This window comes from Nelumbo nucifera, chromosome 2 (assembly GCF_055504915.1).
Source record: "Nelumbo nucifera cultivar China Antique chromosome 2, China Antique-T2T, whole genome shotgun sequence".
Classification (NCBI taxonomy): domain Eukaryota; kingdom Viridiplantae; phylum Streptophyta; class Magnoliopsida; order Proteales; family Nelumbonaceae; genus Nelumbo; species Nelumbo nucifera.
Genome location: NC_142650.1, coordinates 113,389,452 through 113,407,202, shown reverse-complemented (window position 1 = coordinate 113,407,202; position 17,751 = coordinate 113,389,452). Strand labels below are relative to the sequence as shown.

General features: G+C 36.5%; 1 non-coding gene across 2 annotated transcripts; it reads right to left on the bottom strand.

Annotated features, from left to right (window-relative positions):
• Positions 1–6,318: 6,318 nt before the first annotated feature.
• Positions 6,319–11,539, bottom strand: LOC104611149 (uncharacterized). Of its 2 annotated transcripts, XR_016081917.1 has the most exons (3): positions 11,369–11,383; positions 9,152–11,096; positions 6,319–6,762 (listed from the first exon to the last, which is right to left on the bottom strand). It is a non-coding gene; the product is annotated as an uncharacterized LOC104611149 (transcript). The 2 variants fall into 2 exon arrangements; XR_016081916.1 differs by having other exon boundaries at positions 9,152–11,539.
• Between the last annotated feature and the right edge of the window lie 6,212 nt (positions 11,540–17,751).

Below are 17,751 nucleotides of genomic sequence, written 5' to 3'. Positions count from 1 at the left end.
CCCCTCCCCGCCAACTTTTTGTTAATTCCACATAGGATGATGACTTGGCATTCCCCCAAAAAAAGTAAAAAAAGAATAAAAAAACCCAAGAAAACTGACCATTTTTCCTTGGTTGTGCAATAGTTTCTTTAAATCATGGGGAGGATCTGTGTGTGGTCTGGTCGTACATAGAGTAGTAGTCCTGTGTTTGTATACTTGTTTCATCCATCTGATCAATGGGTCGCCCATGGCTCCCTAACGGTGTGATGCTTCGAGGAGTGTGTGTGTGTGTGTGTGTCAGTTTGTATGGTCTCAATCATGGTTTTGCAACTGGACATAGTTAAAGCAGCAAATGGGGAAGTTTAAAAAATGAAAAAGTTGCTTCTTTTTCTAGTTGTTTAGCTTCAACACTTGTGCTCTTATTTGTGGTCTTTTGTTTCTTTTCCTAAGACAATGGCCGATGCTCAATTATAGCCTTGTTTCATCTGAATTTACTAAAACACCCTCTGTAGGACTGCAACACCCATCTCAGGCATCCCACTTTTGTTTCTTTCTTGCAAGGGTGTTTCAGCCAGTTGGGATAAAAAAAGGGTATCACTGGCTACAAGCATGGAAAATGACTGGAAACCTTTCAACTGATAAATTGCTTAGGTTCTAATCAAGGGCCAAAATTCCCCATTGAACACTCCTTACATATACATGAACCTCCCAGATGCCAGATTGATCCGTGAGGCCATTTTGGTAATCCCCAATAAAATAATAAAAAAAAAAAAGGGGCTGGGCCTGGGATGAGTCGATGACAACAGCGGACGCATCTCGTGGATGGTGATATCTGGGGGCCCACAAGGACACCAGGGCACCATCACTCCGTAGTGGGGGCCCACATAGTGCTGCTTTTTAGCTGTTCTTTGAATTGAATCTTTTTGGGCGGTGGAGGAGTTGGTTGGCACACGCAGACGCAGACAATCTTTCTTCCTTCTTCTGGGCCTGGAGATCCCGACGGCCGCCGGCCTTGTTCCGGCCACTCACCATCGCATGCCAAAAGTCTCTGGTATGGTGGGTCCTACAATTTAAAAAGCCTTCTTTACAAGGCTGAAGGCCTGCCGACCAAGCTTTTACTATTACTATTAGGGATTAATAGATATTAAACCAATCTTCAAATTTTGTTTAATAAAGGCCGGCTGGTAGGTAGTAGTAGTACTACTTCTACTTGATTAATAATTAATAATAGCTCTCATGGGAGTGGGACCATCTCCCTTCTCCTTCTTAATGCCAAAGTTTAAGTTTTCTGATTCTAAGAGGATTCATTTATTCATTATTTTGCCATCTTATAGTTTGATTATATACATATGTTTGATCTTTTTCATCCTAATTTTGGCATCTATTTCCATGATCCCTTGCTCACAACAACTCTTTTTTATTGATTTTTCTGTTTGGGTAAAATGGGTCACAGCAACTTTGTGCTTGGTCTAACCTAATTTGGTTAGTATCATTGTGTAACCCTGGTGGCAACGGGATTTGATCTTAGGTTTTCGCTACAATGAAATCGAGATCTGCTACCAGTTAGGTCACCAGTTGGTTGATATATCCAGTTTGGGATAGGGATCTATTATCAATAAAACGTCACCAACCCTGTCCCAACAGGCTGCAGTGGCTGGTTTGGATGTTGTTGGCAGTGGCATCGTGTGTTGGTAGCTGATCCGCTTTGATCTCTGTGTTTGTTTATTTAAATAAGTATTGTACCATTTAATAGTATTATGTAATTAATATAATACTTAGGCAAAAAGGACTCCGGATCTCCTATCCACAAAACACCACCTCCGTTCATGGAAGACATCTCCCCATTAGACCTGTTCATGGGTCGGGTGGCCTGGGGGGTCGGCCCGGCCCCCGGATAGGCTTGAACATGCAAATGAGCCCGTGGGCTTGACCTCAGGCCAAAAAGCCTGGCCCACAATAAATTCGAGTTGGGTTCGGGATTTGCCAAAATAGCCCGGTCCGACCTATAGACTAAACCCCAAAACTCTAATATCCTAACCCTTCTCATTCATCTCTTTCCACATTTCCTGTTAACCAAATTGCCCAATGCCGAACCTCTCTTCTCTTCACATCCTCCTCACACTCTCAAGCAGCCGTAGAACCGGCAAACATTCATCGGCGCAACAACTTCGGAAGATCGGCGGTGAGTCTTCTCTCTCTCTCTCTCTCTCTCTCTCTCTCTTGTTCCTCTTTTCACTTCTTCTCTTTCAAATCTCAGACACCGGCGATGCGGCGAACACAGGCACCGGCAGCGGCAAGTCCTCTCTCTCTCTCTCTCTCTCTCTCTCTCTCAGATGCAAAGTGACTCCTCTTTTCACTATCAAAATTGCATCTCACCGCAAACTGAGCACCGGCTGGTGAATCCTCTCTCTCTCTCTCTCTCTCTCTCTTTCTCTCACACACACAGACACGAACTCAACACTGACGAACACAATCATTGGCAGTGAGTTCTTTATTCTGTTAGGTCGGGCTTTGGGCTCAGGCCCGAGCTTCAGTCTTTTTATTAGGGTCGGGCTCAGGCCCATGTTATAGGCCCGTTGGTTGGGCCAGGTTCAAGCTCAGGCCTAATAAAATCATGTTTATGAAGAGTAAAAACTCGGCCCATGAACAGATCTACTCCCCATGCATAATAAGATGAAAGAACATAAAATGTTCTCCATGTGTGTGGCTGCTATTTCATGTGGGTAAGTGTGAGTAAAAACTCTTAGATTTTGTTATTTTTATGCTTCACCTTTTTTGGTATATATCCAATAGATATTAATAAAATGTTCCTTTATTACCAAATCATAAAGGGAGAAAACATCAATCAATAAATAAAGTAGGTTTATGAGGCCCTTCACTTGCATGTGGAGGGCTTCACTAGTTATACCAAATTCCCGCAAATCCTTATTTAATGGAAATCAAATTTAACCACCAAGAAGAATTGTGTAATGGGACCTACACATATTCTCTCTCTCTCTTAATCAATGGTTGTAGATCGTTCATCTGATGATGAGGACTACAACACATGATGACTACCCCCTTTACTAGACATGAAATGTTAATTCATCCATGCTGGTTTTTCAAAACCTCTTTGACCTATCTTTTCTTCACAGGAAACCATCCATAACCTTACCTCCCTTGACTTTTATTGGCAGTGTCTGAAGTCCCCCCAACTTTTAAATACCTTATGTCAAAAGGCTTTAATAATCTTGCACTTCTTTCCAAGTCTCCATCTGTTCATGACAGGAGTAGGGCACTCGACCTAGAAATAGTTTCTAAATGATAAGAATGACCCTAATACATTTGAATTTGAGATCATCTTATTTAATTTTAATGTGACAGAATACCCTTAACACATGTTAATCAATCTATTAGCTCTCTATTTCTCATCCCCACTTCAATTAAAAGTGCATTGATGATCGATCTGGCTATTCGTTGTCATGCCAAATTCTAAATATTGAATTGGGTTGTCCAATGTCTATGTAGTTTCCAAAGCTCTAAATGTTGATCAACACCATGAATTTAATACACCAAAGCCTAACTTTAATCTGCCCCCATGTTCATACATTATAAGTTCAAGTGGGCCCCTCGCCTACAAGATGGTGACATTTTGGTCATTTATGAAACCATTACCATTTAGGGGTATTTTGGGTAATATAAAGATATGCATTATTCTTTTTTTGATATTATATACTACACATTACAAGGAAATCTGAGGGTGGGGCAGAGCAGGGTGCATGTAATGCCCACTGGCCAAACCATAGAAAGTTTACAGTTTCATGGGGTTTGATCCCGTAGTTCTAAATTGGAGGGGATACCAACTGACCATCTCGATTATTGGGTCATCGATATATACTAAAAATATGAGTTTTCAGTATAAAAATGAATTTTTGAAATATATTAAAAATCTCAAAAATAACCAATCACGTTAAAGATGATACATAGTCATATTTTATTTGGAGGAATAATTTTGTATTTGTTTTGGTCGGATGGTCCATGAAGGCACCCATGTCATGGTTCTCTGTAGCATTTGTCAGTTAAAACAGACTGATAATATGGAATGACATTCTGAGCCGATCCACCGACACACCCTTTGTTTGGGGTGTTTTGGCAGGTGAAGACAGCATCGGATCCTGTCAAAAAGGTGAGTGAATAACCCCAATGCCGGTCCTCTGCCTCCCCATCTGGGGCCTCGGAAGGAGTGGATTCATCATTCATGGATTTGATTTTTGAATTACAGACAACTTCGTTCCGGCATCTCTCTCTCTCTTATGTGTATGTTACTTCCACTTTCTTTGAGTGATTTCCTCTCCAATGAATCCGCACCAAGAACATTTGACACAATTGCAAGTAATGATGAATGACCCATTTAGCACTTCGAAGTAATTGGAGAGTCAGCATTAATATTTGTTAAGAACCAAATGGTTCTCATCTTCAGAAACACCATGTTTTCAAAGGCCAAACTCGCATTTAAGGGGAAGTATTCTCCTAGACAGTAATATACTAGTGAAGCTATCTTAGGCCAAGTTTGGTTCATTCTGTGGGCCTCAGTTTTTGAATCCTTGCTCATTCTGCAAATATAAAGTTTGGTTTTCAAAATCGGACTGCGCATCAAATGGTTGGGTCAGTTCCATTTTACCCCACACCGCTTTTTAGTCAAAATCTATTGATTTGGTTAACGAACCATTAATCCAGGTGGTCAAACCGTCGATCCAGATAATAATTTTGACTGTTTTTTAATTTTTTTTCTGTCAGAGTGGGCCATTCATTCGGACCGGACAGTCGAACCGTTTGACCCAAGAACCAGACCCAGAACAGTTTTCCCTGTCCAATCCAACCTTGATATAAAGTATTTGGATACAATATTTTCTCAAATTTCACAAAAAGATAAATCTGCTTCTTATGATCCACCAACCCCAATAAAAGATTTTCATCTAAAACAATTCCTACTTGAATTGAATCCCTGATCAAACGCTTCAAATGCAAATCTGGTATGTTTGTTTCCTTCATCTGAGAAACATCATTTGGGATATTATCATATTAACATTCAACCACCTATGAGAATCTAACTTATCCTCTAAATGTCGCATCTCATATGGCCAAATTAGTACTCTCTGAATTTCCTCATTCCTCCCTCCATTGAGGAATTAGTGGCCCACTAATAACAATTGGATGACTTGCCCCATCATTCTCGATTGACATCTTTCAAAGTTTGCAATTGGTTGGTAACAGAATAACAACTCTGTTCTTAATTAAGCTTTGAAGTTTGTGGATCTTTGTTTGCTTTTTGAGGTCTTAATGGAAACATTCAAGAATGTGAGGAATAATGAAAGAGGTCCGGGTCTGTAACCCGACCCATTAAAGTTTAAACAGGAAAAGTTATTAGAAAAACAAAGAGGCCCGGCCTGTTAGCATTCCATTTTCTACAAGGGTACATTTGGATCATCAGATCATGGAAATTGAAAGTGAATTGGAATTCTAATGTTGAGCTTGGATATGTTCAATTCATCTGAATTCGAATACACATTGAATTTCAGTTCATCCATTTTACTGGAATTACAACTTTTCCACCCAATGGGTACTTCTGCAATTCCAATGTTCTCATAAGAATTGGGTAATGCACCAACCAAACAGTGAGAAAGATTCCAATCTCTTAAAAGGTCGACTTATGATATCATGTAATTTCATAAGTATAATAGTAATTAAAAGCAATAAAATTGTATAGATATAAGATAAACCCACATTTTATTATTTTATATATCTTTAAATTATATACTGGTTTAATCTATAGCATCATATCACTTACAAATACATAATTATGAGAAAAATTGGCAAATATCCTTTCTTTTATCTTTTAACAATTTAAAAAAGAAAACACAAAATAGTTAAACATTTGATGGGAGTTTATTTGGATTTTTGGCAATGGTAATAATAATAATAAGCAATGTTAAAAATAAGAAACTTGATAGATAAACTTATCCATGATTTCTCATGGATAAATGCCACATGGGAAGGTCTTGAGGTGCGATGCAGCATTAAAACCTGCATCAGATTCTCTTAGAAGCATGGTTTATGGTGCACTATTAAGAAACTTAATGGAGAACTTTGCACATTGTTTCATGAAGACCACTCCTGCAATTTGACTCCAACTTGAATCCTTCTGCTCTTTTTTTCCTAATCCACTGAAAAACAAAAATTTAAGATAAATCTTATTGTGTTTTGGCGAGTGCAGTATGCTCAGGTGCAGTTAGGAATGGACTCAAAAGCTTCAACCAGAATTTAATCTGCTACTTTCACAGGACAGAAGGCAGCCTAACAGGTAATAGACAAACAATTGTTCATTGATTTTGATTTGAGTTGGTGTGAAATTACACAAGTTTTTCAGTCAGTCAGGAGTCAATTACAGAGATTTAAAACAAAAAAAAATGATATTTTCCTTATAAAGGCATTTTCCCCAGAACTTCAAGATTCCTAATGCAGATAATGGCAAACCAGTTAGAAAGAGAGAACTCATGAAATCATATGACCTCAGTGCAGAACTATAAATCCAATCCTTGTAGATGAAAGAAACCAAGTTGAGATCAAAAAATAGACAGAAGACCAGGAAAAACAACCATTTGGGCTAGTAGGTCCCAATTCCCTGTTGATGCTGTAGCTGGTGCAGGACATAAAAACAAGGGGAGATGGGAGGACAGGGTTCACTGAATAACACAAACACAGCCTTGACTAGCTTCACCTTCGTCATCTGAATTTCCTGATTCACTGTGCAAAAATAGAGGGAACAATAAAAAGAAATCAGATGCTAGTACTTGCCAGCATGATAATGATAAATTGATTGAATTGCTAATTTTGGTGGAAGAACAGGCGGTGCCCATAATAATAAATTCCTTATATGGTCTAACTACAGAAAAAAAAAACTTTATTAATAATCCATATACGAGCTGACCAATTTAAAAATACACATTCAATATATGTATGAAGATCAAAATTTCATCCTTCAACTGGTCATAATAGTTTTTTTTTTATAAATATATAATACTAATACTGTATTTTTCACAATAGGCAACAAGGAACCACTTGATAGAACAATAAGGAGCAGAATCTTTTTTTCCTCTTTCCTTTCAATCAATTATGAAAACATATATATGTGCTAGTATTTAACTAAAATATCAATATCATGAATTGCATTTGCTTAGAATTCCAAACTTAAAAAAAATGAAAGGAAAGAAATAGAAATAGAAAATAACAATCTCCTTTATCAATCAATGAAAAAAAAATCAATAACCAGCCATAGATCTCATTTAGGATCCATAACAACATATTCTTTTGTCACTTGATTGCACAAATGAACATCAAATAATTTACTTTGGAAAAGGGCGACAAAAACACAACAGAAGAGTTGAATGGCAGGAGAAGAAATCCATAACAGAAAACAAGATACAAAATGGAAAAAACACAGCTACATGAGGGCAGAATGGTTTGACAGGGATAACAGAAACCAGAAACACATTATAGTGTCTGCAAAATATCCACCCCTCCCAAGGCCCCAGATAACAGGGAGCAACATTGGGTAATGAATGACCTTTTTATAAGTATGTGGTTAGGTGGTTGCCTGTTGACAGAAAAAGACAATGACCAGCATTAGTTAGCAGAATTTCTTATTCCTGCAAAGCATTTTCCAACTTCTATAGCCCTTAAAGTTGCAAACAGGAGAATTTATTTGTGGATGGAGAATGGCTCTATGGTAGTGTTTTTCTTCCTATCAGAAGTGTTGGAAGATCTTCAACATTTCCAGGTTGCTAGGCATTATTCCTAAGGCTCAATTTGGAAGGAGTACAAATACAAATATGTAGAGCGCAAAACCATATATTTTGTATGTATTTGCACTGTACATATTTACACTTGTACTCTTTCCAAACTGAGCCTAAGGACAATCAAAACTGTTTGACTTAACGTCTTACAGGATAATAACTAATAAGACTGTGAAACAAAAAGAATAAGGGTCCATTTGGTTCACAGTCGGAACCGGAATCGGAAGCGAATGGTCTATTCCCATAGTCTGTTTGGTTCAGAAGAACCGGAATGGGAATTGAAATCAGATGGAATGGAATTTCATTCCCAAGGGAGGAGGAGGGAATGGCCATTCCCTCAAATGGGGGAATGCCATTCCACCAGGACTGGGAATGGGATTCCGATTCTGCCCAACTAAACAGTTGGCCGATTCTGATTCCAGACCCCTATTCCCACAAACCAAACGGGCCCTAAGATCACTGTGTCATTCCTGTTGATAAACCTTGAACCCTCAAGATAGAAAAAAAGGAAAATGAAATAACACTAAAAGAGAAACCTGGAATTCATGCTATTTAATTGTTGATTTATAGAATCATGACTTCACTAATGACCTTAACCTATCTTAATGAATAAACATTTGCTTAATTCCAGTTCTGGCAATCAAACTAACCCCCAGTAAAACCAACATTTCCATTATGAACCCAAAAGCAGAAAACGAACCCAACTTAGTTGTGCTGCGATTTGGTACATTCCACATTTTTATCTTTTTACTTTTTGCAACATCAGATGAGGTTGGACCTATCAGAGCACTCAGCTCAGATCTTCCAAGTTAACCAGTGGAACTTCTGTTCAAATAAAAGAATATCAGCTCAAATCGGCACAAGGAACAGTGTAACATTCAAGCCACATGCCAAGAAGAACCAAGTGCAAATCTCATTATAATTTCTGCAGCTATGGAAGAATACAATCTGCATTTTTATCTCAAGGATACCATTACCTAAACCCTTTGTCCGTCATGATCTTAACGTCTTTCCTCTAATATAAATTTGTCAATTCATTTTTCTTGCTCAAATATAACTGCTTCTGGTCATTTATAAAAAAAACAAAAAAAATCATAAACATTTATTAACCAGTAAACACATAATGATCAGATATACTATGTCATTAAATAGACTTCTGGATAAGAGGATACATTTTGCAAGATTCAAACATGAAGAATCCAATTATGCTCAGTCTTACTCCTCTATAAACTTATAATCATCACTAAAAAAACACTGCCCTTCAAGCATCAATCATGTGAAAGAATGTCCAAGTTGAAACGAGCATTCAATCAATAAAACAATACAGAGAAAAAACCCACCTAGGTTCGAATTCCTTGACCTCAACCAGCTCCTTCCCTAAGAAATCCATCCACTGCACCCTCGCCTTTTCAACCTCTTTTGGTGCATCTGGCCCCGAAGAAGGCTTCTTGAGGTTACTTTTTGGGAAATTCTCAGCTTGTTGTTCTCCATCTAATCTCTCATCATTGAATTCAATCGACCCATTAAATGGCTGAACCACAGCATCAGGAACTGGAGATACAGGTGAAGGAACATGTGGGGAGTCGTCCAATTTTAATGGGGAAGGACAGAGGAGACGAGGAGGGGGCTTGCAGAAACAAATGAAAGAAGGGCAGTGGGACTTGCAGAACAAAACCCTCATCAAAATTTTCTCCAAGAAGGATTTATCACAAACAACCCATCTCATGCCCCGAACACCTCAATTAATAAAATAATGTAAAAAACCAACTCCTTGATTCAATAAAAAGCGACAAATTCCATTTCTTAAAACAAAATTTCCTCCAGGGAAAGCCCCACAGAATTACAAAACTAAAACACCTGATTAAGGTTAGTTGCAGCTAACAGTCATTAAAAGAAGTCAGAGCCTACTGCAAACAGGAAAAAAAATCCAATCTTACCACAAGATGGAAGAAGAAGACAGATCGTATATCTTAAAAAAGGATTATTCAAAACCCACTTTTTCTACTGGTTCCGATTGTGAAGACAGAGGAAATAAATTAAGAAGAGAGAGCGAAGGCCCTGCAGAAGAAAACCCAAAAAGAGAAAAGAAAGAAACCTGGGTCTTCAAGATCTCTTGTGACTGAATTCTAACTCCCATGTAAATTTGTCAAAATGAAAACCTGTTAAACATGGTCCAGATTTATCTTTTATGGAAGGCAATCTCTAGCTCCTAGAGAATGATTAACAGCTCATATGATATTTTCTCAAATGACCATCCTACCCTCCTATTTTCTCAACCATGCTTACTGTGAAGATGAAGATCAAACCAGAGGAAGACAAAACAAGAACTTCAAAATTCCACTGAGAAAAGAAATGGAGAAACAAAAAACAATCGATTAATATCATTTTCCTTGTTTTTTCCTTTCTCATTCCACTCTGAGAACGTAACCCATAAAAAGACTAATAACATTTAACAACTTCTCATGGTCATGGGCGATGAATCATCAGAACCAATGTTCTTAGAGGATGTTTGACTGACATGAATTTTTTGGTCACTGCATTTAAATAACTGTAACATCAATGTTGTAGCCTTTGTAGGGTAAAAAACTTTTATTGATAAACGCTGAAATGCTGAAGTGACTGAACTGAAAGACTTGTTACCTTGTTAAAATTATCAGAATTTGCAACAAAAATCTTTTATTTTTTGAAGAAAGTTGGAGTGGGAGATGATGCTGCTTTGCTGAGTAAAATATAAAAAGCAAAGGAACAAGAGAAAATAACAAACAGTTGAAAGGTGGCAAGTTCATTGCATGTTCATAACAGACCAGACCATATGATGGCACAGATAAAAACAGAATTTGTTATACAGATTTGATACAACTCAAATGTAAAATGGAATGGCTAATACCTTGTATAATCTGTATCTGTTAGTCTACTATATTTATCTCATGTTGAGTCCTTGATAATTTTGATGTCTTTGTGTTACTAATAGCCTCTTAAAAGGGTGATATCTCAACTCTCAAGTACTAAATCTCCTGTTACAAGAACTTCTGTAATCCTCAAGGAAGATTTGTGGTTGTGTTTTTAGAGTTACTAGGAATGCAGTGAGGACAGTGTGTATCTTCCACTGAAACTGGAGAATGCTGGAGAATTTTTACAATGAGTAAATCCAGGAGTAAGATTTGGTCTCTGTGGCTGCACTCTGGACCTGCTCCCTGGTGAGAATTATGGAAGCAGGTCAATAGAAGTTGATTTGGTGCCCAATCACCAGATATCTCTCAGCCACGTACCATTGCATTTACCTCCCTATCATGGAAAATGTAGAACACATATGAATATCTGTAATTGAATTATAACTTGCATAAACAACAAAAAGGAAAGGAAGAAGAAGACCCATCATCCCATGAAAGAGTTTGGAAAGGGTAACCTTCCTCCTGGTGTGGTATGTCGAACCTTGTCACAGGTACCGACACATGGCATATGGCCATATGGGATGTGGGAAAAAGTCAGGGATCCTAGATTTAGAGACTAATCTTGTAAACCTAAACTAAGAGACAATATGAAATATGAAACCAAACCAATGTTGTTGAAGAAGAAGCCAATAGAAAGCGAATAACATGGCCTGTCTGCTACCAAGAACTCAACCCAATTCAGCAAAGCCGTATGCCAACTTAATGTGAATATGTGATCAGATATATCTTCCTCTCCACTTCTGCTTCTATCCAGAGAGAGAGAGAGAGAGAATTGTGTGTGTATAAGGGAATGTTTGGGAATTATTTGCTTATAAGTGCTTATGTAGCAATAGGGATTTCCTATCCACAAACCCACAAGAATCCTACCCACTTATACTTACAGGACACTACATCTATACATTGAGAACATGGGTAGGTGTGGGTAGGAGATAAGATCCGAACACCTTATGTAGTGCTTATTAGACAATTACTTCCATTTGGTTTTCCAATGGTCTATTTCCATAATCTGTTTGGTTCAGATAAAAATGGGAATGAGAATGAGAATTGGAATCAATAGGAATGGGATCTCATTCTCAAGGGAAGGGGAGAGAATGGTCATTCCTTCAAATGGGGAATGCCATTCCACCAGGAATAGAAATGGAATTCCAATTCCATCCAATCAAATAGATGAATTCCGATTCCGATTCCAGACCCCTATTCCCACAAATCAAACAGGGCCTAATGTTCTTATTTTCAAAATAAGCACTTTTTTTATATTGAGTGTGTAATGAGCTGTTTATCTTATAAATGCTTATTCAATCAAACAGGGCCTCATGACTCCCGTAACATTAAACCATATGCTGAATGTTTACTTCAAATAAATTGAAAATGGAAAATCAAAGGAAGAAAAAACAAAAACAAAAAGAGAAAATCTAGGTAGATTGAACTTGATCGGTTGAAAAAAAAAAGGTTTCCCCCCATAGTTGTGTTTCATTGGGGGCAATACGGTAAAAGTTGGGGGACAGAGATGAAATGAAAAACGAAGGAAGAGCACTTCTCCAATAAAAGAATTCAATTTTTGGGCTTGAATTTTAAGCACTTATTTTTGAAATAAGTGATTTTTTCATTTGACCTGACTGCCCTTTTTTCTGTTTTTTTTTTGTTGCTTTTTTCTGACTTATTCCCACACGCAATTAAGCACTTATTTTGGGCTTTTTGTGTGACCCCACCACTTAAAAAATAATCACATATTCTAATATTAGCACTTAAAAGAAGTTCATTTTTTTTATTTGAATTTTAAACAATTATTTTTGAATTAAGCGCTTTTTTGTACAATCCCACCCTTAAAATAAGTGCTTCCAAACTGGGACTAAGGCTGCATTTGGCATTCTATATTTTAAGATTTATCTCCTTTTTGTAATTAAAAGGGCATTTTTACAGCAAAAAAGTGACATTTGTGTGGAATGCCAAATGCAACCTAAATCCAGATAGGGGGCATGGAATCCCATGTGCCAAAAACAGATTCAAATGAAACTTACGTGGATCAGGAGCTTCTAATGTGTGAATAAATCAGATTCTCTACGACATTGACAATTTGGATGGAATTTCTTTCCACCCAAGTGCTAAATAAGTAATGACACATTTGACATGAAAATTAGGCCATTTGTGTGGATTGTTTGGTCAGACATAGCTTCCAAAAACTCTCACATGGATAGACAGTTGGACATACAAAGTATTTTGCCTTCGATTACATAATAAGATATTTGGGTATAGTAATCAACCTAACTTCAGCTTCCTAACAATTTCCTAATCATTTTCAAGGTTCATATGTATTGGCCCGTATCAGGAGCATTTTTATATACCCCTACAGAGGGTGTATCGGGGTTTGACCGGTTCATGGGATGGAGGAACCTTAAACTGCCCCTAAACCGGATTTGAAAAAAAATAAAAAAATAAGTACCGACATCTCCCTAAAAATCTTTGAGCCCGGTTTTCTATTTGATTTGGGCAGTGAAATTAGGGATATCCACATTTTTGTAAAGAAATGAATATGTTTATTTTGAGAAAGACTTAAATATAATAGGTTTGTAAAGAAATGACTTTGTTTCCCCACTCTCTGTTAAGATCACAATGCGCATATATTCTTGTAATAGGTGAAGTGGCTATGGCCTGAATCGTTTAAGGAGGTTGTGAGCTCCTTGATGGCTGAAAACTGAAGTTGACTAACTATTAAAAACTAAAAGAGAAAGTAGTAAATGATTCAGTTCAACCACTTCAGCCCTAAGCTGAGGTTGAGTCATGCCCAAATTTGTCAAACTTTTCTAAGCCAAAATTTTCTCACTCACTGGATAGGATAGGACCACCTTATGTAAATAAAATCAGAGGAAAGATGCAACTTCGCTAAAGGATAGGCCAAACTAAACCAATTAAGTTCGCAAACCACATTTACTACGGTTAATGGTGTCAATGGATTGGTTTTGGATTGGACCCCGCCCAGCCTAAAATCAATTTGAATGGATTGGATGGAACAGTAAGACTTATTGGATTGGGTCAATCTGATCCAAAATATTTATTAGATTGGATTGGACCTGGTCCATCCGTAACAAATTTATATTAGATTGGGTTGGATTAAGTCAATATCTGATTCATTGATATAAGATAAGAGTATATGTGCCAATGAACCAAATTTGTGTTGAAACCAATCTAAATCAAGACGAATTTAAATAAATTGAACGATCCAAACATTGAATTAGATCAAATCAAATTAGTACAAAGCATTCATTGGATTGAATTGAACCTGATCCATTTATAATGGACTCACATCGGACTGAATTGGATTGGATCAAAACTAATCCAATTGACACCCCTAACTACGGCAGTGTTGTAAGGATGCGCTGAAACAACAAAATCAAAACCTTCGATTGATTTAGAGATGTGGCCCTACCTGGAATTAAATAAACTGACATATTGGTGGGGGCCACAACAATAAATCAAAGGTCTTAATTTTTTGTTTTAGCCCTGCACTATGACACTGTCGTAGCAAAAGTGAACTCAATTTGAGGTTAGGACCAGCTTGTAAGGTTCAAAAGTAATATCATTCCTTAATTAATCTTAGCTGGTGCTAATCTCATCGTGATATATTAGTGCCTTAAGTAGCTTTGGAGTTGGGTTTATAGTCATCTTACATGTGTCTTCTCCTGTGTGGCAGACCAGGGCATGGTTTTTAAAATTGAACCGGTCAGGCGTTTGGTTACTGGTTCAAATGGTTGGCTTATTCTGATAAAAAGATAAAAAAAAAAATTAAAAAACAGTCAAAACCGATTAACTGGCCAATTCAGCAATTTGCTGACCAAAATTAATGATTTTGGGGGAAAATAGAACCGGTCAGATGACCGGTTTCCGGTTTTCCAGTCTGACCGTCCGGTCTGATCTGGTTTTAAAAACCATAGACCAGGGTTCTTTGATAAATGAATTTAGCCTTAGTAAAAAGTTTGGATCAGCATCGTGATGGGCCAGAATTTTTGATAATTGTTCTACCATTATTTTCACTTTAATATTATATATGGTTATTAAGACATTAAATTCATAAGAGTAGATGGTCAAGATCATATTATTATCAACAGAAAATGGTTTATCCCTATTAGATTTGTTTTTTATGTGTGTGATGATGATGATGATGAGTTTGTTAGCCTATTTTTGAAGTTTCATAAAGAGAAATTATGTTTATCCCTTTGGGTTGAAGTAGAAGTAAATGCCTACTAGAAATGAATGGCCCCAATAAGCTTTTATTTTATTCTCCAAAGGAAGAGTGGGAATTTGAGTGGAGGCATTGCATAATTTTCTTCTTTTTAGGTGTGCTTTGTCTGGTTTTATTAACCTTTATCTTAGCAAAGTTGTCCAGTTCACCATTAGATATATAGGCTTAATATTTTCGTTTGTATTTTTATTCATAAATGATATTTTTTCTCTTGATTTATTTATAATGCTTGTTTTTCATTGTTGTAGGCTTTTGTGTTCTTATAATATTTTTGGGTATGACTTCATTGAAAACCTAATCCATAGGGTTTTGAATGTTTTTTTCTTAAGGCCTCGTTCATTTTTCGGTAAGTTACTTATTCGGGTAAATGCAGTTATTTGAGTAAGTTTTTCTTAGGAAATACTTACCCAGGTAAGTGTATTTACCCATGTTCTTTTATTTCTCATGTAAATAAGGCAATGACTATTTTAGCCATAAAAATCCATTATTAAAAAGGACATTTTTGTCCCATTCAAGTGTTGCAACTTTTCCCCTAGGTGGGAAAGTTATTTACCCACCTAGGAGATGGGTATCACTTACCCGGAATAAACTTTCCCTGGTCCCCATATAAATTTGAAAAAAGAACATATGATTCTTGGTCAATAAGAACTAAAATCTCATAGACCAATTTTCCTTCCTCTCAAAATCCGAAAAAAGAACGCCCCTAAGAATTCATGGCTATAAAATCCATGCCTATGGATCAGAAATTGGAATTGGATTTACTTGATGGAGTCCCATGGTTTAGGTATGCAACTTGGCTCCTACATAGATTTTTATTTAATGGTATAATCTTTATTTTGTTCTCTTGTTGCTTAGAAATTATTTACTCAAAAATAACCCATTTTTCTCCAATTTTTGAGATGATAACCTGCATATGGTACGGGCAATAACTTCAGCTTTGGAAGTTTCATCATCTCAAGCAGTGTTTGTTGTGCCTCTTATTTGCTTTATTTGCTTCAACTAGTAGTAGATGTATGTAAGAGCTTCTAAGCAGTGGTAAATGTATATAGGATTTACTATCTTTGGTTAATTTTAGAAATTAGGCAGTTGATTTTATTCAAAAAAAAATTGATTGGTTATTTGATTTGTTAATTTAATTGACAGTTCTAATATTGGGTACGTCCCCCAAAAAAAATGTTGCTGCGATGCTTAATGTTTAGTATTACTTTTTTTATTTTCTTATATTTTTAGCTCACTTTATTGGATTTCACTTGTTTTTTAAATTGTCATGTTAATTTGACATGATTTCTACTTCTTTAATTTTCTGAGAGCAGAAGGTGTTGTTTTTTCCCTATGGCTTATGGAACCTAATATTTTATAGTTATGCAATAAAAAAATTTAAAAAAAGATAAAAACAAAAAAGTTATTAAAAAATACAAAAAATTATAGAAAACATTTGGATACATTTTTAGCATTATGTATTCATTATGTTAAACAAAAATAAGTGTGATAAATAGAATTATATTTGTTAATAATGGAAATAGAATACAAATTTTAAAAAAGATAAAAATGGGTTAACCCATTAAGTCGTAATAAAATAATAAAAATATAAAAAATATCTTTTTTTAAAAACATTTGGACACATCTTTAATATTAGGGAAAATTCTTGATCACCAGTACTTGAACTTTATGGGCTATCTCAAGTCAGTCTCCGAACTTCAAAATGTGTCTATGCAGTACCTAAACTTTCAAAATGTGTCTAATAGGTCCCTGCCATTAACAGTCCATTAGTCGAACCGTTCGAACCATTCAACGGTTTGTTCGGCTTTTATTTTTTTATTTTTATTAATTTTTTTTTTATTTTTTGTCAGAACAGGCCATCCATTTGGTTCGAATGATAAGACCGTTCAACTCGAGAACCGAACCCTTGACCAGTTTGTTTGTTCAGGTCGGTTTTAAAAACATTGGTTTAGACTTTAAAGTTTTGTTGCCAATGGATTGGAAATTTGGAACAAGTGAAAGTCAGAATTGGGCCTAAGGCTTGATGTTGAACTAACTCCGATGTCAAAATGTGTTTAATAGGTCCCTGTCATTGACAGTCCATCAGTTAATTTTGGAAATGTCAAAACTACCCATTAGATGTCATCAAATTTTCTTTATCTGACACATCCACATAAACCAATTTAAACAAAATTCCTTCCATTTAAATCTTGATTCTAGTAAACTATGTTGTCATTTTGCCTTAATTCCAAACAATCTTATTTTCTGACTTGTGGAATGATAGATTACCGGTTACAGACGATCATGAAGAAACCAGTCTTGGTGGTATTCTTGCTTCTTAGTGACAGTCGAGGCCCAAGGCCAACAAATGTGGACGCTGCTCGAATATCTTGTTACTACTTGTTTAACTTTTGGCTCCAAAATTTCTTATTGAGAAAAAAGATAAAAAAAAAAGTAGAATCCTAGTGTGGTTTAAACCATGGTTTTCAAAATCGGACCGGACCAGAAAAATCAGGAACTGGTCAGGTGATCAGTTCTGTTTTACCCCAGAACCGTTATTTCCCCCAAAACCGTTGATTTGGTCAATAAACCGCTGGCCCAGGCAGTCGAACCGTTCGAACCATTCAACGGTTTGGTCAGCTTTTATTTTTTTATTTTTATTAAATTTTTTTATTTTTTGTCAGAACAGGCCATCCGTTTGGTTCGAACGATGGGACCGTTCGACCCGAGAACCGAACCCTTGACCAGTTTGTTGTCCAAGTCGGTTTTAAAA